This window comes from Tachypleus tridentatus, chromosome 10, assembly GCF_004210375.1.
Source record: "Tachypleus tridentatus isolate NWPU-2018 chromosome 10, ASM421037v1, whole genome shotgun sequence".
Lineage (NCBI taxonomy): Eukaryota > Metazoa > Arthropoda > Merostomata > Xiphosura > Limulidae > Tachypleus > Tachypleus tridentatus.
The window spans coordinates 39758126-39784773 of NC_134834.1; the positions used below are offsets into that span (position 1 = coordinate 39758126).

Here is a 26648-nt window from a genome sequence, read left to right on the forward strand (position 1 = left end):
CGTTTTAACTGACACGTGGGTGTTGATTTCGGAGCTCTAGCAATAATAAATTTGTCTCGGCTTTCAGCATTTTCAATAACAGTAAAAACGTTTCTCTGGTGATGTTCTGGTTTTCTGACAAGTCTTACGGTGATAATTTTATCATCGCTGTTGACAAGTCTAGTAGACGGAGGCCTGATGTCATTTGACACCTCCCTCTGGATACATTCATCAACGCCTTTTATTTCTTTTGAAGCTGATGTTTCTGTCTGAAGATGTAAATAATAAATATCTATAGTGGGGCAATACTCATCAATCGAGAAAATTTTGTTGTTTTAAAAACAATAATCGGTTAATAAACATTTTAAAATATATAATTTATTCTTTATGTAGCAATCATTTTACTATAATACGCGTAAAACCAAATAACTATTTATATGCAAATTATGAAATTGGTTTCAGATATCTGAGAAATGTTTTTTTTTTCAAAACTATAAAATATGTGTCAAGCATTGTCCCAACCAGCGAGGAAGTCAATATACAGCAGACAATAGCTTTAAATACTGTTTTACATTTATATTTTATATGTTCAGAGAGGATAACTGGTTTGTTTATATTATTGCTAAAACAAAGTTATTGCGTTAAACTAAGCAAAAAGCTACTCCATAGGTTATCTGTGCTCTACCCACCACGAGTATCGAAACCCGATTTATAGCGTTGTAAACCCGCAGACATACCGCTGAGTTACTGGGGTACTATTAAATCAACATAAAACTATTGTTATAAAGATATGTAAATTGTTATATAAATTAAGCATGAAAACTTATGAAATCTGAACTGCGAATGAATGGTTATTTACTTTACATTATAATGAGAAAGAGTATTCAAACTGTCTTATCATAGTTGGAGTAAATCACGGAGTTTATAATACTTGAAAATATTCAGTGACCTTAGTAAAGTCCTAAATAAGACAAGTGGATATCTCACTAAATGTCTATCAGACCAATGAAAGTTAGGTGACTGTGGAAACAAACACTGTTGTAAAATGTCTCAAAGTGTTATTAACAAGATATGATGGAATCACTTGTAACAAAATGGCACAAATACGCTGGTACTGGACTAAACAGAATGAAATCCACAGTTTAAGTAGGTTACCGTTATCTAACGATTCGTTGCAATTATAGGATAACTGTTTAAAAACAGAATCAGATGTTAATAGCTACATCTAACATCATTTCAGTGTACATACGGTTAAAACACTCAATAAGCTTGTAAATATTAACAAAAAAGATACACTCTAGTTACAGTAAGACACAAAGTAATTTGCTTTAATATCAGAAATGGAAATATATATGTAAATGAAAAATCTCGAATGGACTCTCTGACCTTTATGTTTTCCAGATGTCATTAAGGCTATACATAACAGCAATGGAAGTACCTCTTACCCTATCATATATTGTTACGTTTGGTTCTGGCTTCAGCTGAATGGATGATCATTGTTTTCGCACATGTAATAATATTGAAGAAGAGGTGATTGACCAGTTTAATTAGTGTACAGACTTATTAGACCTCAAAAGTATCGAACATGTATAGGTCTCTTTGGAAGAAGAATCACATGTATTCAAATGACTCTGAACGTTAAGGATTCTCTGAACGCATCTTTTTCAGTAGTTGTGGATGCCCCAGGGCCTTAACAACACTGATTTTAAACATGCAATATCGATATGATATTGTTCACACAGTTTGACATAGTATACATTACATTAAAGTGAAATGTTTTTAACTCTAAAAATGTTAATTTCCTTCCACCAAATATTAATCGTAAACGTAAGATGAATGAGAAGTTAATTAAATTTTGAACCAAATACAGATAAATAATCCGATGTCAGATATTCACAGAAATTAAATATGAGAATGATTGTAATTATTTTATAACAGTAAATTTGCATTAGCATTAATAATGTACTATTAATTCCATTATATTTTAATTGCTCCGTGCAGTATACACACATATAGATATATGTAGGTATAAATAAACCTATCTGAAGTGAAAGTTTAATATTATTTGTTATTAATGAATATATACTTACGCTGTATAATACTGAGTACTTTAAAAAACAAGAACTTTAAACGTATACGAACCGTTGTCCGTGAATCAGATTTTAATGTCTCTTTAGGTTTGTTATTATTCACGATTATCGTAACACGTTTCTTTGATATATCTTCACAAGAACCTGAAGCAGACTTGGGTACGTTTTCGGCTCTTTTTGTATTTCTTTCTTCTCGGTAATTTTCATTTATCGTCTGCAAAGTGGCTGGTTCTGTCTCTGTTTGCTTTAACAGCATGTTAGTTTCTCTTTTATTAATCTGATCTATCAGGGTCTTCTCACATTCAAGGGTCATTGAACTAGCTTCCAAAATATCTAATTCACTAGAGATAATCTTTTCAGCACCAAGCGCTTGGTCTTCTGGCTTTGTAACGGCAAAAACTCCACAAGACCCCAGGACGCAGTTTTTCAAGACTTTCCATCCCCTCAGGGGCCTTTTCATTTCCGTTGCAGAAACAACAAAGAAAACAATCATAAAAATAATAATAAATAAATAAATCACATATTTCAAGAACACTAAAATATACATTATTTATTTATTATTTAATAAGCTAGGGATAATGGGTTATTCCTTTATTTGTGATCTTAATATAGCTAAAGATATTAATATAAAAGCACTCTTGTGCTTAAGCAACAAATAATTGCATCGATTCTGTAAGCAAGTGTGTTCAGTCATGCTGTTTCGAACAATCAAACATAGAACCGCACATGAAAGCAGATGTATCAACATAATACCTGATATGAAGGTAAAGGTCTAAAATTAATACTTCGCCTGAAATCAGATGTATGAACATGCTATCTCGTATAAAGGCAAATACATGAAATAGTACGTCACAAAGGTAGGTGTTTCTAACAGCAGTTTGCGTATAGAAACATTTAAGAAAGAACGTAAATAATAATCTTATACAACAAAATGAGAAATAAAAACGCGATTTTTTCTTTCAGTTTTCTATATAAACACAATACTAACAACGATTAACTCTAAATAGTTGTCTTTTTTGTTGTTTTCTTCATAAGCAAACACATCTACAAAAATACTTGAAAAGATCATCAAGTTTGGTAAGTAGTATTGACTGTAACTGAAAACTTACTTTGGCCTTATTTGTAAGGTTAATTAAACATATTCAGCTTTACTAAGTTCATATTGATGTTTTCACAAATTAACTACCAAAGGGGCACTAAACACACTTGACATTTTCAAATGTGGGAGCGCTATAACAGAACACCCAATCCTACTATCCAATTAAAAGATAAATGGGTATTGAGGCCAGATGCTCTCTTACACCAGTATACTCAAATGAATAATCCCTGTGTTCCACATACTTTAATTATCAAGAACTACAAGATAACATGTAACTTACCACAAAGCAATAAGACAGATCGAAATGAGTGCTAGCTCTTACCTCCAACAAGGATATCTTACAACTGTAGGTTTTGAAGCCCAGGGGAACGTGACCTTGAAAACCACTTCAGTTGGATCTTAAGACAGAGAGTCGTTTTTCAAACCGTTTTATGCACTGTATCGATAACATAAAACCGAAAGAGAACTTCAAATGTAACTTAATATTAATAGGAAAGTGTATAATTCTTTAAGCTAAAAAATAATCTTAAAAAATTTAATTAAATAAATATGATATTTCTTACATTTATAATATATTTTCATGTTAAGCATTGATAATGTTTAAAATTTTCCAACTGTATACATGTATATGTAATTTTTCTTTACAGTTTAAACAGATAACTAGCAAAGAAAAATGACGCCTGTTATGTTATTTGAGCTCCCTAACTAGTAGACAAGTAGTACAGTTTTGTAATAACAACAACTATATAGTTATATAACGGGAAATCAGCTGAGTTTTCCAACATATTTAAATTATTAGACAATATATCAAGAACCCTACTGGCTTTCCCTTCCAAACACACGTGATCAGACTGTATAAGAAAAATCTCGACATTTTCTTTACGATAATTGACATATTTTTCAATTCAGTATGATACAGTTAGTTAAATTAACTTTGATTCACTTAAATTGTAAGAATATAACACAAATTAAACAAACTGTCTTTCCATTGACTACTTAATAAAGCCAGTGTGTTTAATAGCTATTCACTTACTGTATTAAGTTCTATAATTAGCTTCTTCACTTATTATGGTACATAATTCTTTTTGCTGTCGATTCGTATCCACTGAATGGTAGTCACTTCAACACTATTATTAACAGTAATTTTTACAACTTTTTTCTTCACTGTGAATTTCCAACATAAAGAACTATCATTTCGACTATAAACATTGTACGTCACTGCTCACGAAGTTTTTTCGCTTACTTGGTAACAATTCTTTCTAATAGTTTTATTCAGAACTTATGACACGGTGCTAAAGTTTTGATAATCCAATATAATTATAATATTATATTAAAACATTTGTTTTGCATTTGGACAAATTACTCTCTTTTATTTCAACAACAAGATTATGTATGCAATATAAGCATATTAAACATAGATTTAAGTTATGTTTTGTGACATATACTGTTTTAGTTAAATATCTTTAGGTATTTTTAGTAATGACGTGAAGCACACAGATTGAGACACCGTTATATTTGTTTGTTTTTCAATTGCGAGGACAGCTGAACGAGGGATTTCAGCGCTAGCCGTTCCTAATTTTGGAATGATATGCTAGAGAGAAGACAGCTATTCAATACTATCTGTCGTAAATGTTTGAGCCCATTTTTAAAAACGAGTAGTGGGATTTCCCAATAAATGCAAAGTTTTTGATGCACTAAAAACCATGAAAGTTATAAAGAAGTTTTATTGTAACAATCTGTTTGAGCAGAAATAAACCTTTTTAAAATTTTAAGGAAACAATAAAAGAAAACTTTAAAACCCTTTTGTCCCATTACTTCTACAAAGGTCTTTATTATCGGCTCCTTTTCATCAGTAATTTCGTCTTCTGGACAAGTTACATAGACATCAGCAGCAAAAGATGTCATGTAAGTCCCTCCTGGGCACGGCAGGCAGTAAGTTTGGAATCCATTGTCACAGTGACCAGGAAGATATGTAACTAAAAGCGTTGTAAGTACATATCTAAGCATTTATTAAATTTGTGTTAATTTTATAGTTCTAACAATGTGTTTAGTATCAGAAAACGTATTTATTGAACTGAAACTACATGTTTTTAAAATTGTTTCATCTATTTGTCTTTAATGTAAACAGTTAAAGTTATTGAGTGTCATATATACTTACAACGCCTATCAGCATCTCTTCGGTGTCCTCCAGTGCAGTTGAGGTTCTCGGCTGAAACATACACTGGGAAAAACAATAGATCGTTAATCTTTTTTAGCACGTTTAATGTCACCGTTGGAATACAAGGTTTTTCACGATGAGCACGACACACTAGCTATATTACTAACTATGACTCATTCTGTAAAATAACAACATAAATGTTACTTTTCGTGAGAAAAATAAAACATGTGCTTCAAAACTGTTTCTTAACAACAGACTTTTGTTTCTGTATGTACTTCCTGATTGAGTTAACTAATGAAACTAATCACATAAATTTGGAAATATATGAAATTACACACAATCTTTTGCTGTAAATTTAAAGTATTGAATATTCAGAAAACGTTCCTAAAAACACTTGGTAGATATGAAATGTATCTTTACAGTTCATAAGATTTTTCTTCAGCATACAGTAGTTGAGTTCATTATATCAAATTAACTTTGGAGCCTCACCACTTTTCTCTACAGGCTTTCCATAATCCATCTAGTGTTTGATCACATAGTTACTACATCAGTCACCTGACTGGTATGTCTGTGTGTACAATAACATGCATATCTATCTAATTACTCAGTGGTTCATCTCGTTCCTAGACTGAGATTTTTTTTTTTTTTTTTTTTTGCGCACTGTCGCCTGGCACACTTTGGAGGTTTTTGTCTCTGACGTTTGTGTTCGTACGACTTGTTGCAGGTATTTTTCCGAATTGTTCTGGCGAACCAAAATTATTTTTTTGATGCTTTTAAGTACAAGAAATATCTTTGTTTCGAAAAATTTAAATTCTCATTTGAATATACTTTAATGATTTGAGCATATAAAAATTTACATTGGAAAAGTCTGTTACATATTTTTCCCAAAAGCGACTAATTTTCGGTGATATCACACCATCTACGAAATGTTAAGCTATTAGCACAAGATACATAGAAGCTTATAATAACAATCTTAAGAAGATTTTACAAACAAAAGTTTAAAAGATGCAAACAAACACTGATTAATTTGCTTGGTGCAGAGATAGAAAAGAATTGCAATCATTTTGAAGCAAGGAAAATTGACACTGGTTTTGTTGGAGAAACAGTGGTGAGGGTACTTCATTCTACCAGTACAGTGTATAGTATTAGTGACCATACAGCTCTAGAATTTTAGACCATAGTGCAAACAGTTTCTGCTATCAGTGGTGAAACACTTGTTAGGTAAAGCTCTTTTAAACACTGGTTCATAACTTGTTTTGCCTTGATCTTAACTTATAAGGTTTAAAGTGGAATTGTGTGCAACAAAATTTAAGTTTATACTACAATCCTTTAAAGGAGCCAACAGAGTGACTATTGAAGGTGGTGATGAAATCATGCAGTATCTAAAATCCTATTTTGCCTTACCACTAGGAATGGCACATTACTAAAACGACTTCATACTGATCAACCAGAATACCTAGATCTGTTTCTTCCGTAATACAATTAAGAGTAATCCTGTCACAACAATTATAATTCAAGTTGTGATATCTTGCAGGAATTGCTGTACATTTGTTAAAATTAAAAGTCATTTGCCATTTATTTTCTCAACTCATCAATCTCTCCAAATACTTTTATAAGGCAGTAGTACTCTACTCACATCCAGCAACATGGAAAACTGAAGTATCACCAGTTAATTTAATTAATCTGTTAACTTCCTTCATCTTTGTCATTTATAAAAATCCAAAAGAGTGAGTGCCATAACCTTAAGCCTTTAAGTATCCCACTCGTTACATTATTCCAATTTGACTGAACTCCATTTGTAACAACCCTCTGCTTTCTTCCATCTAGCCAGTTTTCTTTCTAAAGAACCAACCTGTCCTGCAGAGATACCTTTTTAACAAACCATTTGTGTGGCGTTTTTGTTTTTAAGAACATACATAAAAAGTTTTCTTCATTACATCTTGTTACATTTAGTAAAATCAAAGCAACCTGTCATTTCAATCAGTAGGTCTTGTTACATTTTCGAGTTGTGGTAGTTTTAATTTTTGAATTTTACCAAAATTTCATGCATGTGTAATGCAGAAATCAGCATAAATGTAACTACTGTTTTACAAGTAAGCAAATGGAAATGAATTCACTTATAATGAGTTTTATTTCACCATAAAAATTAGAACAGTTTTACCATTATTTAAATAAAAAGTTAGATTTTATGCATCCTTTTTTTATTGGCTTTTTATTGCAACATTTGTAAGTGACGATTACTTCCCTTACCCTGGTCTCTCACTTTGGATGGATCATTCCAAATGATGAAAACACTAATGCACCAGAGAGGTTATGGTTATAAGCCGTACCTGCAAAACTGCAAATAGAAATATATAAGATCTGGTTTGGGGACTTCCATTGTACAAAGTGATTAAACTGCAGTGGTGGTTTATGAAACTTGTTTCAGAAAGGGTGAAAATTTTATCTTATATTTTAAAATTGTTGCAACAACATTTGGAAATTTCTCACTTGTTATTTCCTTCTCTTTGAAGCTCAGTTGTTTCCCTTGTAAATTAGTTGCAAGATATTGACTAGGTAATGAATATAAGAGCTCCATTTACATTTTTCAATTTTTCCTTTGCATAACTGTCAAGCATCTCACTGTCCAAATCTTCACCAATATTGTATTCATCATTCTGAACCTTATTTAATGACACAGCAATGTGCTTTGATATTTTGAACATATCTTTAATGTAGCATTGTATAATGTTGTTGTCTATTTCTTGCCTTATCTCAAAATACAATTAATAAAGCTTATGAACTCAAATATGGTTTCAAGTAATCTGCCACTCTAATTCAGTGGGCATCTGTGGCATTGCAAATATAGAACCACCACATTCTTTATATGCAGCAGTAGCTGTGTGGTTATTTATAAATTATTTCATTATTTCAGTGTATGTTCTTTAATATTCTGTATTTATAGATCTTTAGCCAGGAGATTTAGTGTATAAATTGAACAATCATAGCTAATTTATATATTATCTTTATTTCTCAGTAATCTTTATTTTATGTACTAAAACTATAAATGAGTAGTTTTTAATTTATTTCATTACTACAGTGGAACTTTACAACTGTACAGTATTTGCTCTAGATAACTAGTTCAATTACATATACTAGCTATATAACGCTCTTGTTTGTAAACTATGTAGTGCTGTATGGTAACAAGTGTAGATGTTAAAATAGGTATATTTATTTACATAAAAATAGTACTATATGAACTGTATTTTGGTCATAAACAGTGAGAAGAATATACTATTTTGATATCTTACCTTCACTCACAGAATAGCTTTTCTTGACTAGTATTGCTCTCTATCAGCACAAATGTTTAACATATGCTATTATCCTATAATATCCTGCTTCTGCGTATTCATATTCAAATGATCATGGAGCAGGTTTTCACTAATGGAAGCTTGACATAACTCCTATTGTAACCAACACTCTTTCAACATGTGCACCAAATCACTTCTTAATTGAAGTAGTACTGCACATACATGCTATTTTTTGCTCACAGTATTTTGTCTGTATTTTCAGTTATTCTCACGACTTCATTTTTCTTTACACTTTGTTCAAGTTTTGCATTTTGGTATTTTACCAGTTTTTCCAAAATGTGTGACTTTTCAGGGATATTTTTGTTTTTATATTATGGATTTTACTCTGTGGCAAGTGGAGTCTGACCTGTATACTTTATTTTTGGAAAACACTCTCCATCCTGTGACAATACTTGTTGTCAGTTACATTGTAGTCTTTCCTACTGCAGACCTGATTTAGAATTCGAGATGCATCCAAGTTTTTGTTGATATACCCTATCAACGTGGTAGCTCTGCTTTTCAATATAGAATTTTAAGGCCGCTTGTTACACCGTTTCCAGTTACTTGGTCCTCTTGAGTTTCCAATGCTCATTTTTTCAAGCTTTATTACAGTGGAGTATGAGAACTCTTACCAGTTCCTGAGTGTTGGAGTGTTGTATCATGGAGGCCTGTCCTCCTGCGATGAATCACACCATTTATTTGAGAGTAGAGGGGTGGCATTATGCATGTTTTGATGGCATGTGGAACTTCCTGGTACTGACCTGATGTACAGTTTAAGATTGCATCTGTTTTTAATTGTTGCACTGTGCTATATTTTTTTCTATATATCTATTTTTTTTCTGTATCTTGATGTCTTTCCCACTTTGGAACTGATGATCAATCCCAGATGCCACCAGGTTTTAATTGAAGCATTCCACCATGTCACGTATATATCAAACATCTATAATTGCAGTTTGCCTCTCATACTGAGATGTTTCTCCTAACTACTGCTGGATCTATGGTTGGAAATGGTACAGCTAAGTAAGTTCTCATGTGCTGGCTTGTTTCCTTCCTCCTACCGTAGAGTGAATGATGAATGCCAGTAGCCAACAGGTTTTGGATTGGAGATGCACCTCACCTTTGTGGTTCCTTTATCTACTATTGGCTGGATGTCAGTTCCTGGCAGATCTTGTGTTGTTTGTAGCTGGATACTGCATATTTTCTCACTTGTTTACAACCAGTTATCTTCCTTGTACTGCAGACCAAAAGTACTATGCCTGTTCCTATCAAGTTTATGCCATCTTGTCTGAGCTTTCCACCTTCATGCAATCTACTGGGTGCCAGTTTTACTGGTGTTGGTTGGGTTGGATATCATGCAAGTGATGATGGATTTTCATGTGGAAGCTCAACTTCTTTACCAATTCCCATTTCAAGGAGGAAAGGTAGGCATTCCTCTACCTACTGCAAATCTGATGTAGCATTCCAGATACTGTCTGGTGTTGCTTGAGATTGAACTACCACTATGGTTTGTTGCATCCTAGCCACTCAACACCCAGGAGTCCCATTCATTGATTATACATGTTCTGGGATTCCTTCATGTTTCAAACTTCACAGTGTCATTAAAGAGTGAAAAGCAGACCTGAATCAGGTGTGGTGTGATCTCCCACTGAGGTGCATTGTTTTTGCTTTTCATTTCATGCCTTCTGGTCTTTTTGAGCACTTTCTTTAGGGGTATCCTGTTTCTGTATTAGACTTTCACCAGTTCAGTGTGGGATTTTAGCTATTTTGTGGCAGGAGGTGAGGTATCATATGGGAAACTAGGATTTCCTACCCTGCCTCCTCACTTCCAATGATATATGGTGTAGGTCTTCTGAACGATCTTGAAGTGATTAATGAGTGCAGATTAAGAGAGCTGCTGCATGATCATGTGCATTAAGTATGCATAAGCAGGAGATGCAGGGCTAGTGATATGTCTTGAAACTTTGAGCCAGTAGAGAGCAGTACTAGTCAGGGAAAGCCAGTTTGTGTAAGGAGGTATCTATCAGAAATACATTTTCAGTGTAGGAAAATACTAACATAAATTTTCACTTTAACAAGATAAAATACATTATGAAAATAACTGAAGAGATGAATATCCATAATCCTGTTAGCTTGGTACTATAAATATTAATCACAACAAACATTTATACATCTTTATTTGTATAGTTGGTGAAATTGTCTTTTCAGAAAATTTTCTTCCAGTATATTAAAATCTTGATCTTGCTTGGCTTTATTTATATGTATATTGTAATCTCTTTTACACAGCATGGTCTTATGATCTTTCTGAAGACCATGTTGTGAGTGATACTTTTCACATGAACCATTGAGGTTGCTCATAAATAATGCTGATCATGTCATTACAACTTAATAGGCTAATCCAGAGAAATTCAATCTTTTAAGAATTTAATATTAGCTCTTGTGCAAATATTATTTTGTGTATTGATATATGTACTCTTATGTATTTTGTATTTAAATTATTAAAATTTTTGCCTTTACAACTAATCTGGAGCTTATTTTTATTTGATGTGTACTCTTTGTGAGAAACTATCTAGTACATATTTTTTACTGAATTACTTCAGCAGTAATGTTATCATGCATTGTGTTTTGATGACTAGAAACGTAGCAGTTCAAATATATATAACAAGGAACTTGTTACAAGTCATTAGAAAAGTAGAGAATTTTTTCATTTTGTTTATCTTGACATTACTCAAATTTTTTTATAATTATGTCAAAAGATCCAGTAGTATGTAGTAAACAACCATAATTAGTTGCATATATAATATTATAGAAGTGTAGTTTCTTTATAGACTTGCAGAATATGCTAAACTTTATAACTAGGAATACCGTTTTTCATCGAGACTTTTCAAATTTTACTTATAGTTTATTTTAATCAAGTTCTGAAGCTTCAGAGGTTAGTTTATAGGGTAGGTTGAATTATTTTCTCCACAACTAATTTTTATAGATACTGTTAGGGTGCAAACAGACTGCATAACATTTAAATTACAATTATAGAAGGGTTGAAGTTGTATATTAAACATTTACACTGTACATGGTTGTTGTTGATGATATTCTATATTTAATTATATTGACTGAATACATACTTCAGTTCATTACATTTTCATTCAGATTGTTGTAGCATGAAGTGCAATGTTATGTACTTACAGTATTTCTATATTACCATTAACTTGTTTATGCCAGTTATAAGACAAAAATTACATCCCTCTTATGCTGATCAAATCAGAAACTTGTTAAAGATGCAATGTGTTTATGCAGTTTTAACAGTTCTTACAGCTGCCAACTTATGCTGGAATATTTGGTATAGAAGGACTCCATGATATGCACTGGAGACTGCTGCTGCCCTTACTTAGATACAGGTTGAAGATTGTTAGCCTGAGGATTGAAAAGGAACATGTAAGTGATCTGGGAATGAGGGATTTTGTAACAATTATCAGGGAATATGCAAATTTATTGTTTATATTTTATGTTAAAAGAAGGCTTTGAGTTGTAATATCAATAAAAAATGTAAATATTTATAAATAAGGACTTGAAACTAATTTTATTGTTATTAATTTTTATAATTTTTGTTTTCTAAGAGTTGCATTAAGAAAAGTTGCGATCTCTGATCTGTGTTAATGTGAACTTACCTCAGAGTTTTAAGTTTGGCTGGAAAACTCTGTATTAAAATAACTGATATTGTATGATATAATAGAATATTGAACATTGTGCTAGAAGTTATTAGAAATTTCAAGACACTGAAAATCACTACATTAATTGTTAAGTAATTTATACAATTTTAATATTTCTCTATTATTATTTTGCATACTTAGTGTTTATTATTTTAGAAATATGCTGTAGAAAATTTCAGTAAAATAAAATGTCTTGTATGGTTTAATATTACTGTAAAGTTTATTATAGGTATGTTTGTTATGCCACATATGTAATAGGTTTAAGAAGTTAAAAAATTAAATTAGACATTTAGAATTGTAATACAGTTCATGAAAACAGAGTAACAGTATTGATAGCATTATCAGTTGACCAAGATTACAAAATGAAATTGAAATAGGAAATCTCTCAAGATGGATTCTTCTATGTGGTTTAGAGACTTCTAGTGAAGGTTATTTATTTTTAGTTTACCTCCTTTGGGACCTGAACATCAGCCCATGCGTGTGCAGAGTATGGAGACCTGTGAAGAGGGGAAAGAATCCTGGTTGATAAATAGTATCTGGAGCACTGCAACACACCACTTTGGCCTTAAATTCTTTTAGATGTGTGGCCTTTCTAGGGTCAGTTGCCTAGTCCTTTTGGTCTAGAGTCAGCTGAGTACCAGAGTTGGGGATTCTGAGCAGGTGTTGTAGACATTGTCTGATGCTGGTGTTTGGGTACAGTGCTCATGAATCCCTGGCATTATAGTGTCCTTGTTGGTATTGTAATATGTCCCTTCATGAGACTCCAGGGTTGATAGTGTCAGAGGGCACAGAATATTTTTCCTTTCCTTGTTTGGTAAGTTACTACTTACAGAAATCTCTGTTCTACAGTCACCATCAAAGTCAATTCCTGTACCTATGTTTCTAAGTTCACATTCCTATACTGTCAGATCCTTAGGGCAAATGTCACAACTTTTTGTCCAGAACAGATTAGAGGGATTTGCTGTCCCTCTCAAGTCAGACAAGAAGTTAAGTTCTGGAGACATCTTGATTGAAACATTTATGCCACATCTTAGCAAACTCCTTGTGAAGTCAAAATTCCTATTGAGGTTATCCCACATGCTATTTTGAACTCTTCATGAGGAGTTATTGTTGAGAGAGCTATTAAAAACATTTTAGAGTTGGAGATACTCACTGGTTTCTCTAGCAAAGGAATTTCTGCTTTACGACACATCACCGCTTTTGAGGACAGAATTATGTAACTGACCAGTGTTCTAATTTTGACATTTACATCACCACATCATCATGCTTCTATCATGAGAGGATATTTCTACTACTAGAAAATATAATCATATGTTCCTAACCTTCTCAGATGTTTCCAGTGTCAATGGTGTGAACATACAAAGTTATCTTGTCATAATTCTTTGTTGTGTGCCTGTTGTGGTTGCAAAGACCTTGATACATACAGTTGTCAACTTGACCCTCACTGCATCATGGTGTTTCTTATCCCTCTTTTCCATTCTTGCCTTATGTAGGTGAAAGAGGTACAACATTTTTGTATTGTAAACAACATTACTTAACCAGATGCAAAATAATTATCCATTCACACTCTTTGTCACTTGAACCTGCTTCTACTGACAGAAATTTGCATAAATAACTCCAGGTTACAAGGAGGTCAAGAGACCTCCTACTACAAAAAAGCAATGTGGTTGCAAGCAGAAGAGTTCTTCACCCAATACTCCTCCATCTAATTAAAAATGGATAATTTCATACAATGAAACTTTCAAGGTTTTTGTTCTAATTTGGATGAAATTAAGGCTTTGAGTGATTCCTGTTCACCCTAAGTCTCTTTCTTTACAGGAAGTATTCCTAAAACCTGCTGATACTGTCACCTTTTGGCAGTTTTCTTTATGTTGAAATAACAGGTTAAGTGATGGATAAGTTCATAGAGGGATGGCATTGCTGGTTAAACAGCAAGAACCCCCCTTGTATGTGCCAGTATACACTTGGAGGCTGTAGCTATCAATATCTTCTTGTGTTGTACCATCACTGGTTGTTCTCTCTACTTATATCATGGAGGAACTTAAAACCAGTCAACTTTGATGCTGTTATAGAACTGTGGCTACCTTTATTTTTTGTCTTGGAAGACTTGACACAGTCTTCTTTGGGGTGGTGCTGATATTGATGGTAGGAGTTGTTTCACTTAGCATAAACTCTTAGATCATAACTTGTCTCTTAATCAGTGGTGGTTCTTTTATCTGTTTTCATGCATCTAGTCAGTCTTTTACTGCTAATGATCTATCTGTCTGTTCCCTTTCATTTTTCTGTTTCTCTTTTTTTCTTGGAAAGTTTACAGTGACACTGGACAGTGATAATATTCCTGTCATTTTGAGAGAGACTGGGTGTGGTCAGTGTCATCCAACCTGAGTGCCACTATGTAAAATGGCCCAAAACTGGTCCTGCTGTTTTTAATCTTCCAGCTATTAATGATTAGGTGGAGACAACAGCTAATTGTATCATTTTAGCAGCTGTTTGTTATACACTCAGAACCTCAACTTGTTTTCCATGGTGGTTTCCTGCCTGCTAGCAGACATGAAAGACTCTGAAACAGGCCTGGAATATCTTTCGTGGGTATTCCACTCTTTCTAATTGCATTTGTGTTTAGTGGGTCCATGCTCATGCTTTGCAGGTCAAAGCCAAAAGGAATCTTGGACTGAGGGCTGTAACTTGAGTGTCATGCTTTTCAATGTGAAAATCAGTGCTATTACAATCAGTTGTGGTTGTTATTAGATGACGGTGCTGTCACCTTGTCCCTCTGAGGCTAATTACTATCCTGACCTGTGACTTTTCTTTGTGCCATTTGAAGAAGGTGGATACTCTTTATTAGAAGTAACACCCTTTCTTTGCTGAGCATTTTCTGGAGCATTTTTCTACTCCTGTTTGTACAGATGGTTTGAACTGTAGTTACTCTGTGGGCTCTCTTATACTTTGTTGTGGCCTTGTGGTTGTGCATAAAATTTAGTTTTTTTTCTCCTTATTTTCTAGCATATGTACTTTGAATTTTGCTAAGGAATGCTTTAAACTTGATATTAATGGTTCCATTTTTCATTCAACATTTGTTTTTAATAATTAAAACATAAACAGAAATGTTTAATGAACATGTATTAGACTACTATGTCCAATTTGGATAATTGTACTGAATTTTATGTCTGAAAGAGGAATACACCTTAAAACTTTAGTGAAAGAAAACTGAAAGTCATTTCTTGACCACTGATCATTCATTGCCTTAAACCTTATTACTATTTGTATATTTAATGTAGCATTTGTATTAGTTGTAAAACTGTTTTTAATTCTCTGTTTATTTTGGAAGTTGTACAGTTTACTTAATTGGATGCTTAGTATACACGTGTTTACATGCATATTTTCTCAAACTTTTCTTGAACAAAGATCAATAGTTGTTTCATTGTGGTTCATTATGTGATAGATGATGCTTTATTGCATTAACTACCTGATTCACAGATAAAATCAAATCAGTATGTTAATGATTTATTCCTGAATTACTATGTGTTTTATTAGTTGTCAGTATTTATAAAGGCTTTTATTCTTTCCACCAACCTACAGTTCCATTTTAAATAACAGTGACACTAAATAATTACACTTTATTATACTACAAACTGTTAAATTACTATCGTACATTAGATAGGTCAGTAGGTTCAGTGTTTAGTAACTCAAATGGTATAAGGGTGTCAGAGAACACATGTAGTTATAATGACATCAGTTGCTGCAACAGCTGGTTGTAAAAGACAGAAGTTATTTTCTGTTAATATTGTTATTCAGTATCTTCACTTAACTGTCTTTGTATTTCTTGTAAAAAACAACAAACAAACAAAAAACATGACCTGAATTACCAAAAAGGTATATCAAAATTTAGTCAGACTATTAACTGTAAAGACTAGGTGATATTCTGTTCTACTTAAGAGAACACTTCATTAGTTTTTGGAATTCTTTATCTGAAATAAGCTTGTGAAGTATGCTTAAATTTGTATGTAGTACATATCCAAAATATATATTCATCAGAGGTTAGTAATGTTTGGTCTTATTAAAGAAGGTAAATATTATATATTTATTTTATGTATGTGTTTTTGTAAGCTTTCTATCCATCAAACTGCAAACAAGAATGGAAATTTTATGAAGCTAAATTACAATTTTGAATCTTTTTCTTTTGATAATGTCTAATATGAACTGTTTGTTTCTTTCTGTAATGTGAGCAGATTTGATGCTACCTATTTGAGTTCAAAAGGTATGAAACCAAACCTGATGTAGATCCCTTACAAGGTTTAACAGAGGCTGAGGAAATAGTAGAAGAACGATGTGAGGAAAAAAGATGTAGAACTGTAGAAAGATGTTTAGGATGATGAAATGTGTGAGGGGAGGTTGTGTTGATGTGTGCTTCTGGTGTTTCATATGTAATAACTTATTTTTTGATTTATTCTAATTGAATTTTTATTATTAATAACTTTATATTAGCAATATTGTTGTCTTCTAATGGTAAGTTTCTAGAAATCTATAACATAATGTTCTCTACAGTAGTTATTTTATAAATTGTAAAGGGATGTTTTAATTAGCATTTGAAAGAAACATATATTGCAAATAAAATAAAGCACCTTCAAACAAATATTTATCTTACCATGAAATGGAAAGAAGAGGTCTCACCCTGTGTTCAGAACATCAGATAATTGGAAAAACATTACACTAGTAAACAAAATCATCATTCATTAATGTTCAGATTTTTTAAACGTAAAGAACAAAAACATTTAAGTTATGTAGCTAACAGTGGTTTTCAAGTACTATTAACACCTTTTGTGTTTAATGAAAGTAGTGTTGAAAAAGAATCTATATATATACATATATATATCATTATAAAAGAAATAATGGTGTGTGTAACTACTTATTGACAAGTTAGTATTCTTATGTTAGCTTCTCTTGAACTATGTTGAGTCTAACATGTGTCTGACAATTCAACAGGAATTGATTAACGTCTATAGGTGTGTTAAACAGTTTTTACAAAGTTTAAATATTTTTTCATGTTGCACAATCTTAAGAAGATAAACAGCCACTACCAAGTTAAGCATCAGTTTTTTTAATAAATATGAGTCATACTAAACAGCTAGTGCAAAATGTAAACATCAGTTCATGTTTAACAAACTTTACATATACAATTAATTAGTCCTACTTCTGAGCAACAGTTCCTGTTGAACAAAAATGACACATGCTAATCAGCTGTTATCAAACTTGAATAGCAGTTATTATTGAACAAACTTTATGTATATTAAACAGCTGTTTCTATAAAACAATTTTGGGACTTGTTAATGAACAGTGTGTAATCACCTGTTAAATTTGTATTGGCTTAGCTGAGTTTAAATTAATTATTACAGATACCATTCTCAGATCCTTTTACACAGTCAAGATACATGTATTCAGAGAATATAATATGGCTATAATTGCTTGGTATAAAAAATTTGTTTTCTTAAAGTTTTAACATTGTGAATATGGATTAATAAAATAAGATTGAGTCATCATGAGTACCTTACCATAATTGTCTTACATCTAATATAAGATATACATACTTTTATATTTCAATTAAATCTCAGCAGTCTGAATTAAAGATGTGTAACTAGATGGACTGTTTTCAAAAAGTCATAATAATTGGATATATCATTGTGTTTCATATATTTATTTGTTGTATTATTTACTACTTGTAGTGCCTTTCAGATCAAGAGGAAGGAGCAAAATGAATAAGATTCTCACTGCCATCAGGCAAGGCATATAACATAAAATTAGCTTTGACTACAGAAGTTGTGAAGGTATACACACTATATTGAAAGTTAGAAGCATTATATCAAAAAATATTTTACATTAGTAAAAAGAAGTCACATGATTGGTCATAATGACCTGGATCATATTGAGAGAATTTATTTAAAAAATGTGAAAAGTGAATGGGATAATTTAATATGAATTTTATAACATTTACCTACAGATGATTTGGTGGTTTCTGGAGATGACTTGGTGAATTTGTCATGACTTTTTTTTAACACTGTTATTCACGTGACAAAATTAAAACCATGTAACTTGTATAATAAAGTTACAAGAAAGAGGCTACATCAACACTGTGAAATAACAAATTATGTTTTTATATTTGGTTACGGTTTTGTTAGCATTCATTTATTATTCCTTCTATTGTCTAGCTTATCTATGAATTTTTAATTGCATTAAAATAACAGCTCACCTTCTAAATGATCATGTTTAATTTGAATACACATGCATGTAATATGAAACTGGCATCAGTTTTCCCTGGTGGTGATGTACAGATATCATAAATGTTGTACATTATGAAAATTACAGTCACATGGTTTGTAATCTTGTGATCTAACAAGTGAATGAAAATCCTACATTGAGCTTTCACAAGTTAGTTCACAAGATATTGATGAAGAATATTATTACTGATTATTACTAAATGTTGTTAGTGATTTTGTGATTAAGTTTGTTGTTGCTTTTTACTCCTGATTCATTTATTCATTGAAATATTTATTATTCTGAATTTATATATTGGTCATTAACATTAATTTCAAGTCCTAGCCTCACACATATTCATTTACTGTGTGGTAAGTTATCAACTTTGTATTTCAGTAATTTAAAAGTCACCCTTTGGATTTCTGTGATTGTCAAAGTATTATTATTATTATTTTGTTCTATTCTGGTTGTAGTGGCAAATTACTCTAGACCATTGCAACATCTTTTTATACTGATGTCTTTTTCCAAAACAACATTACTTCCTCTCACCCAAAGCTATCTCAGTCCTGGTTTGCCCTATAAGCATTGCTATAAAACTGTTTGCTATCAGTGCACCAGTCTTTTCTACTCCTTTATTTTCTCACCATTTCAGAACATGTGCTGATCATGTGACCACCCTCCATCAATCATATTGTGTCATTTATTACTAGTATTGCTAACTACTTCTGCCACTCTAGCACTATGCTAACTTTCTCAGTTGGCATTCTATTGTATAAACATGTGTTTTTAAATCATTCTCCATGTAACAAACTTTGGACCATGACTGATCACAAATTAATATCACTTTTAACTTGTGTTTGATTTCTGTTGTTTCTACTTGTTTGTTTTAGATAAACTTCTGTTTTCTAATTTGTTAATGTGAATTTGAGATTTAACCCTTTTGCCATAGGTATCCTTTACTGTGCATGAAACAAAGTTTTAGTGTCTTATGTTCAAAATTTATTAATGTGCTTTTTTGACTACATTAAATGAATTAACAGAGTGTAAAGTTTCAACTAATAATCTATATTTTAATTCTTTAAGTTTTAATGTATTAATTCTGCAGGGCAATATTTAAAAAATACTGTGTTTCTCCGAGTGTGACACTTTTTCTAGGCATCTTTTCTCATCTGTTTTATCCATCACACATTCATAAAGTACAAAATTAAAGTTACTCACTATAAAATCTTGATTGCTCAGACAAAACATAATTTTTCATAATTTTCAATTTTGTTTGGTTACGAAGCTGTCATAGAATATCAGACCCCTCTTGCTGCACCCACCTGTCACATCCTCTTTTTGTTAATAATTGTCTTTTACATTTAATTATATTTTACCTATAACTAATAGAATATCAAGGTTTGATCTATCCTATGACATTTTGTATTAAGTTACATCTGAATAAACAAGTGTCAGTTTCTCTTACAATACAACTTTTGTTACCATGGGAATCACAACAAGTAACTTGGATGAATTTGTAACAGCTTTTGTTGCATAGTTAGAAAAGCCAGAAATATTGTAATTGTTTGAGAAACTTATCTTCCTTTTGCATGTTATTAGTCTATGTTCTTTGGTGCATCAGCTAATTAACAAAATATTTCATACATTGCTATCATTACTATAAAAATATGCTTAAGTGTTCTCAACATTTGACACCAAGAAAAAACAGAAATTGGGTAAGTACTTTATTTCTTATTTTTCCTGTTTATTCTTCTTCAATACTCTAAAGGTAATTAAAATGTAAAAATAGGGATTTTGTAAGGTTAGTTAAGATTAGATTAGGTGAAATAAATAGTAATAATAATGTAATAAAAATGTTTTACAAGACAATAATGCAAGCAACTAGGTAGTAGCTCTGGGTAGTGTAATTCAATAGCATAATGTGAGCTACGTGCATATTGAGTGATGCAACTTATAATGGCACAAATAGTAGTTACAGTTCAAAGGGTAGTCAAACGGGGAGAAAAGTAAAGTTTAATTGTAAATGGATGTATACTGTTATGAGTATAGTTTCATATTACAATTTGAAATCATTCTGGAAAGAAAAGAAGAGTAATTTTGATTTATTTTATATTTTTTGGACAAAGTCTCCCACTCTCACCTCTAGAAGCAGAGACAGAACCTTCTGCAACTGTAATTAATGGGAACAGAGGCATCTACTTTACTCCAACATCATGAAAAGATCCCATGTGAGATGGGCCTGTTCCAACCAATTAGTTTATTATTTTATCTACCAATACCCATCAGGGAAAAGCTGATTATTTTGATATTATGGGTATCACTGAGACTGGATTAAGTTTGAACAATTTTGATGAAGGAAATTTGTTTGAAATACCAATCTACAGATTATTTACTAGATATAGAATATTGAAAAAAACAGTGGGAGTAGTAGTTTTATGTGTGAGGAGTGAACTACATTCTGTTGAGTTAGAGTATATTAAAGATAACAGCAATAAGGTTGAGTCAGCTTGGGTTAGAGTTAACGGATATCAATGAAAAGATGTTATTATGGGATATTTTAATTTTAGGGTTATCAATTGGGATAATTTTGCATCTGACAATGAGAGGGATAGGCTTTTGGAAATTGTTCAGAATTCTTTTGTACACCAATTGGTGACAGAACCGAGAATAAGATAATCTATATTAGATTTAATATTAATCTCCAAAGTCAATAGGATAGAGTTGTGGTTGGTGAGCTTTTAAGTACATGCAGATATGGAACTATTAGGTTTGGTATTTTATTACATGTAAAATTGAAGACAAATTGTATCCTAATCCCAAATTTTGGTAAAGATAATTTTGATGGAATGAAACATGATCTAATTCTGAATATTTGGTTAAAAAGCTGGCAGGTGATCTTCAACAGATGTGGTAAGAACATAAGGAAAAAAATTGATATGTAGACATGACATGAGTATTCTATACATAAAATACAGGACAGTTCCAGTATGGTGTAGTAAAGTTTAAGCAATCATATTTGGGATAAACAAAATAAACACAATAAATTTAAACTTAATGGACAAACTAGAGCACTTAATGTATGAGAAAGCTTTGATGTAAAATATATCATTTGAAGTTCTGAAACTGTAAGACTAAAATTGGAAAACATGAAAATTGATAAATCCCTGGACCAGACAACTTTTATCCTAGAGTTTTAAAGAAACTTAAAGATTGTATTTATGAATGACAACCTAATACTTTTTATAAGTCGTTAAGTAGTGGAAGAATATTAGAAAACTGGAAGTTGGATGTTAGTCTAATATTTAAAGGTGATAAACATTTCCCAGGCAATCATAGGCCAGTTATTCTTGATGATGAGAAACCCACTTAAAGTAAAAATGTATCTCTGGACAGCTGGTATGATTAACCTGAAAATGACCTAAGAAGGTTACAACATTCTTCTCTGCTTTATTAGTAAAAGTGTTAATACCCATACCAGCCATCCTGAGATATATAGGCCAGTTAATCTTAGATCAGCAGTTGGAAAGTGTTTGGAGCGTGTAATTAAAGATGCATTACAAATTCACTTAAAGCAGATTAACATAATATGAAAGAGCCAGCATTCTTTCAGGAAGGGAAAGTCTTGGTTAACAAATATTGTGACATTCTTTGTGGATGTTACTGATAGAGTTAATTAAGGAAATACCATGGATTTGGTTTACCTTGATTTTCAGGAAGCATCTGATGATAAGATGCCTTACAAAACACTTGCTACAAAAACTAAATATGTGGTTCTGGGAGGAATGTTGTTAAATTGGATAGAAAACAGTAATAAATGGAATTAGATCTGACTGGGTCATACTAACAAGTAGTGTGTCTCAGGGCTCTATACTGAGTTATCTGCTATTTGTGACTTGTATTAATGATATTTATTCTGGAATGAGTAATGAAATTTTGAAGTTTGAAAATGACATTAAGGTTTTTGGGGTTGCTAACTGCATCAGAGATGCTGCAGACTTACTAGGAGATTTAGATCATTTAATGTATTGGGGCAATACATGGCAGATGTTTACATGTCCAAAATGTGATGTGTGTGGGTTTTCTCAATTCAAATTCTTCTTAAAATTTAAATATGAATATATTAAATACTGCACGTAAAAAAAAAAAATATCATGATGTTATGATAGAAAAAATCACTTAAGTCATCTAAGCAGTGTATTGTAGCTAGCAATATGGTTAATAGGATTTGTAGTAGTATATATAGAAATACTGAATACAAGACAAGAGGTATTATTGTTTCACTATATAGATCACTTTCAAGGTCAAATTTAGAGTACTTTATACAGTTTTGATATCTCTTCCTCCACAAAGATATTGAATTGTGAGAGAAGATTCAGAGAAGAGACACTAACATGATACCTGGGATGGCTGGATTGTCCTATGAGGACAGACTAAAAATATCTGAACTTGAGTTCTCCAGAGAGGAAAACTTCAGAGGGGACTTGATTAAGTGCTTGAGTTTATTAAGGGTATTGATAGTATTTATCATTCAAACGTTTTGAATGTCTAGCAATGATAACAGTAGAACAAGGGATCATAAATTGAAACTTTGGTAGAGTTGGAATTATTTATAATTTAGATAGGATTACTTTTTAAACAAGGAATTTGGTTTTTGAAATTAGCTGTCTTCAAGGGTGGTTGAGGAAGAAAATATAACTGAGTTTAAGAAAAGATTGAATGAATACATGAGTAGTAAGGGGTGACCATATTTGGGAGTTGAAAGGGACATCCTTGATGAAATAATAAGCTCCTTTTGTCCATTTAAAATTTTATAAAATGTATAGCTTACCAGCTGATGCCCAATTGGACAAATAAGTTGATTAGGACTGGAATGGGAATATAGGTTAGAAATGGAAGGTTTAGAAAAGGTGAGAGAGTGAAAAACTTAAAATTTTGGCATAGGTCTTAGAGAAGAAGGACCAGTTTGGATAAAGAATGACATAAGAGGGATGATATAATGTGTGGGTAACATTAATGACATAAGTAGCTGAACTATGACTGCAAGGAAGGACGAGAAGGAAAGAGGTCTTTAGGAAGAGCAGGTAGATAGAACATGAAGACAAAAGTTTATATGGATGAAAGAGCATTAAGGACCACATTTAGATCACAATAAACAATTTAAAGTATTATAAAAGGAGGGAAAAGAAAGGAAAAAAATGAAGCCAGATGAAATGTTGGGTAATCAGTAAAGCCACCCAATAGCTAGACACAATCAAAGTGGAGAAGTCTTTATTTAACAACTGGGTGAATAATAGGGAAAGGTGGGAAGTGCAGAAACAATGAGAAAGAGACAAAATTCAAAAGATATATTATCTGTGGTAACAGACATGGACAGAGGCTTGATGAATCAGGAAAGGAAAAATGTTACACATTCAACCAGAGACTGGGCTGAGACAATGGAACTGACTAAAGCCATACATGTAGGTAGGAAGTGTTGATACACACAAAATGAGGGGCCACTCCATGAGGAGAAACTTGGGAGAATATAATCAATTTAACACCAAATTTAGGGAGCCAGGAAAATGGAAAGCTACAATCATAATGTGGTGACCATGAGCACAAAAACCTGGAATTGGTACCACTAGCTCTATGATATAAGTGACCACTTTGAAGATGTTGTAATGCACCATAACAACCATCATCCCAGCAGAAGTAGAGGAAAGTGGGACAAAGCTTAACAACCTCAGTAAAGGTGGTATGGAGTGAACACTCCATGGTAGATCAGAGATTGGAAGGTGATGGATGTGTGAATTATTCATTCCAAGTATGAAGATGAAAGAGGAAGCTAAACTTTACTGAGGTTGAAAAGAAGAACTCATCCCTGAATGAGGTGTTGAGAAGGGTAAGAAGAGACTTCTCTCCATCATTAGGAATCCTATTCAATAGTGCATCTTGTTAGAGCAGAGTAGTGTGGTCTCTGGACTTCAAATGGATGGAAGCAAGCAGGAGCCAATAATCCACAGAAGGTTAGTCTGAATGGTAGGGTCTTGAATTTGAGAATTGGACTTAAAGTTGCAAACAGCTATCAACAAAGTGGACACTATGGGGCAGTACAATAAAGTGTAGATCACTGGGATTAAATTAGGTTTCTAGTATCACAAACGTTGAAGTAGCCAAAATCAAGTTTAGCCATGGGAAATAAATGAATACATTACAAGTCAAAAGATTTTAAGTCCCACTGATGAAAATTAGGATAATAAGATATACAGTTAACAATGATGAAAAACAATCAGACAGAATAAATGAAATATTACAAGTAGTAAAGCTGTGTAATGTAGAAACTATTAAAGCATACTCAGTTAACAAAATAGTGATATCTTATGGACAAACCATCTAATTGTATCTAGTACACAAAGTATGAAATAATAAAGAATGTGCAAATTGACCAGAATTACCTAACAAAACACATTAATAATTAATGTCTAATTTAACAGATATCTAAATTAACAAGGACAATGAAGGACACATAATTAAGTCCTGCACTTCTAAAAATTAGGATTATAATAGTAATAGTAATGAACATCCAAGACAATTAAGTTTACCCAGAAAAACAAAGTAGCAATCAGTAACTAACTTTCAATTCATCTAAAGTAACTAAGATGACAGAGGACATAAATATCTAACTTACCAAAGTATGAGCAGTGATGACAGGAATTATATAATTTTCCCATGTTTGAATAAGGACAAAGCTATAAGCAGGGCATCTTAACTGTGGATATATCAACTCTGTATATGTTGAGAAACTTACTAAAGATCTCCTGGGAGAACCGGAAATAACAGGAAGAAAGGAGGGAAAGAACAATTCTCCACAAAAGTGAATGACATGACACTGGTGGAAGATGTTAGAAAAACTGCCCAAATTTATGTATCACAGATTGTATTGTTCCTTTGAGCGGTGTTATGTTGGAGAGAAAAACCATCACTACCGGTGCATGTGGATCTAAAACCCAATGAATTTACATCTGTACCTCCTCTGCAGATAAATCTGAAACCAATTCCAAGGAAGTCATGCCAATAGCGTTTTTTAACTGTAACAAATATCTCTGTGTTAATACATTAATCTAAAATTCATCCACAAGTGAAGCCAAAAACAGTAAAATTCAACTGAGAACGCAAGTGCTTATTTTCGTACATGAGCGAGCATGCGCATAAATTAATAGATGCTTATTTTGATATTTGATACCTGTGTTTGCAAATGGTTATTTTCATATATATGTGTGCGCAGGTGCGTATATTCATACATTACCTCGCAGGTATTTATTTTCGTAGATGGGCGCACGGGTGCTTATTTTGGTACATGATCGCGCAGTTGGTCATTTTGGTAAATGCGCGAGCCAATGCTTATTTTATTACTTGCGCTCTAGTAGGTAAATTGATAGATACGCGTCCATTTCCATTCATTGGTAGGTGCGCACGCACATGCTTATTTCCCTACATGAGCGCGAAGGTGCTGATTTTGTGCATAAATTTGTACATTGACACGCAAAAACTTATTTTCGTACATGTGCTTATATATGTATAAATTGGTAGATCCGCGCGTAGGTTCTTTTCGTACTTGCGCGCGCAGGTGTTTATTTTAATAGATGTGCACGCAGGTTCTTAATATTCCTACATGTGCGCGCATGTGCATAAATTGAAAGATGCGTGTGCAAGTGGCTATTTGGATACATGCGAACGTAGGTGCTTGTTTTCAGTTTCGCATGCAAGTGCTTATTTTAGTACATGCGCGAGAAGGTGCTTAGTTTATTACATGTGCGCGTGTGTTCATAATTTGGTAGTTGCGCGCACAGGTATTCATTTTGGAAGGTATACGCAGATGCTTATTTTGGTATATGCGCACGCAGGATCTTATTTTTGTACACTCGCACGAAGTTCCTATTTTCGCACATGTGCATAAATTGGTAGATGCGCGCATTTGCTTATTTTGGTACATGCGCGCTTGTGCACAAATTGGTAGATGCGTGCTCAGGTACATATTTTGGAAGATGTACGCGCATGTGG

The 26648-nt window shown here is 32.6% G+C and overlaps 2 long non-coding RNA genes across 3 annotated transcripts; one reads left to right on the forward strand and one right to left on the reverse strand.

Moving 5' to 3' along the window:
* Window positions 1-1944: 1944 nt before the first annotated feature.
* LOC143229106 (uncharacterized) lies at window positions 1945-26648 on the reverse strand. Of its 2 annotated transcripts, none has more exons than XR_013015670.1 (4): window positions 25276-26648; window positions 17005-17069; window positions 5327-5389; window positions 1945-3566 (listed from the first exon to the last, which is right to left on the reverse strand). It is a non-coding gene; the product is annotated as an uncharacterized LOC143229106 (long non-coding RNA). The 2 variants fall into 2 exon arrangements; XR_013015669.1 differs by having other exon boundaries at window positions 1945-3604.
* LOC143227901 (uncharacterized) lies at window positions 5495-17839 on the forward strand. Its single transcript, XR_013015130.1, has 4 exons — window positions 5495-5506; window positions 5954-6050; window positions 11996-12084; window positions 16589-17839. It is a non-coding gene; the product is annotated as an uncharacterized LOC143227901 (long non-coding RNA).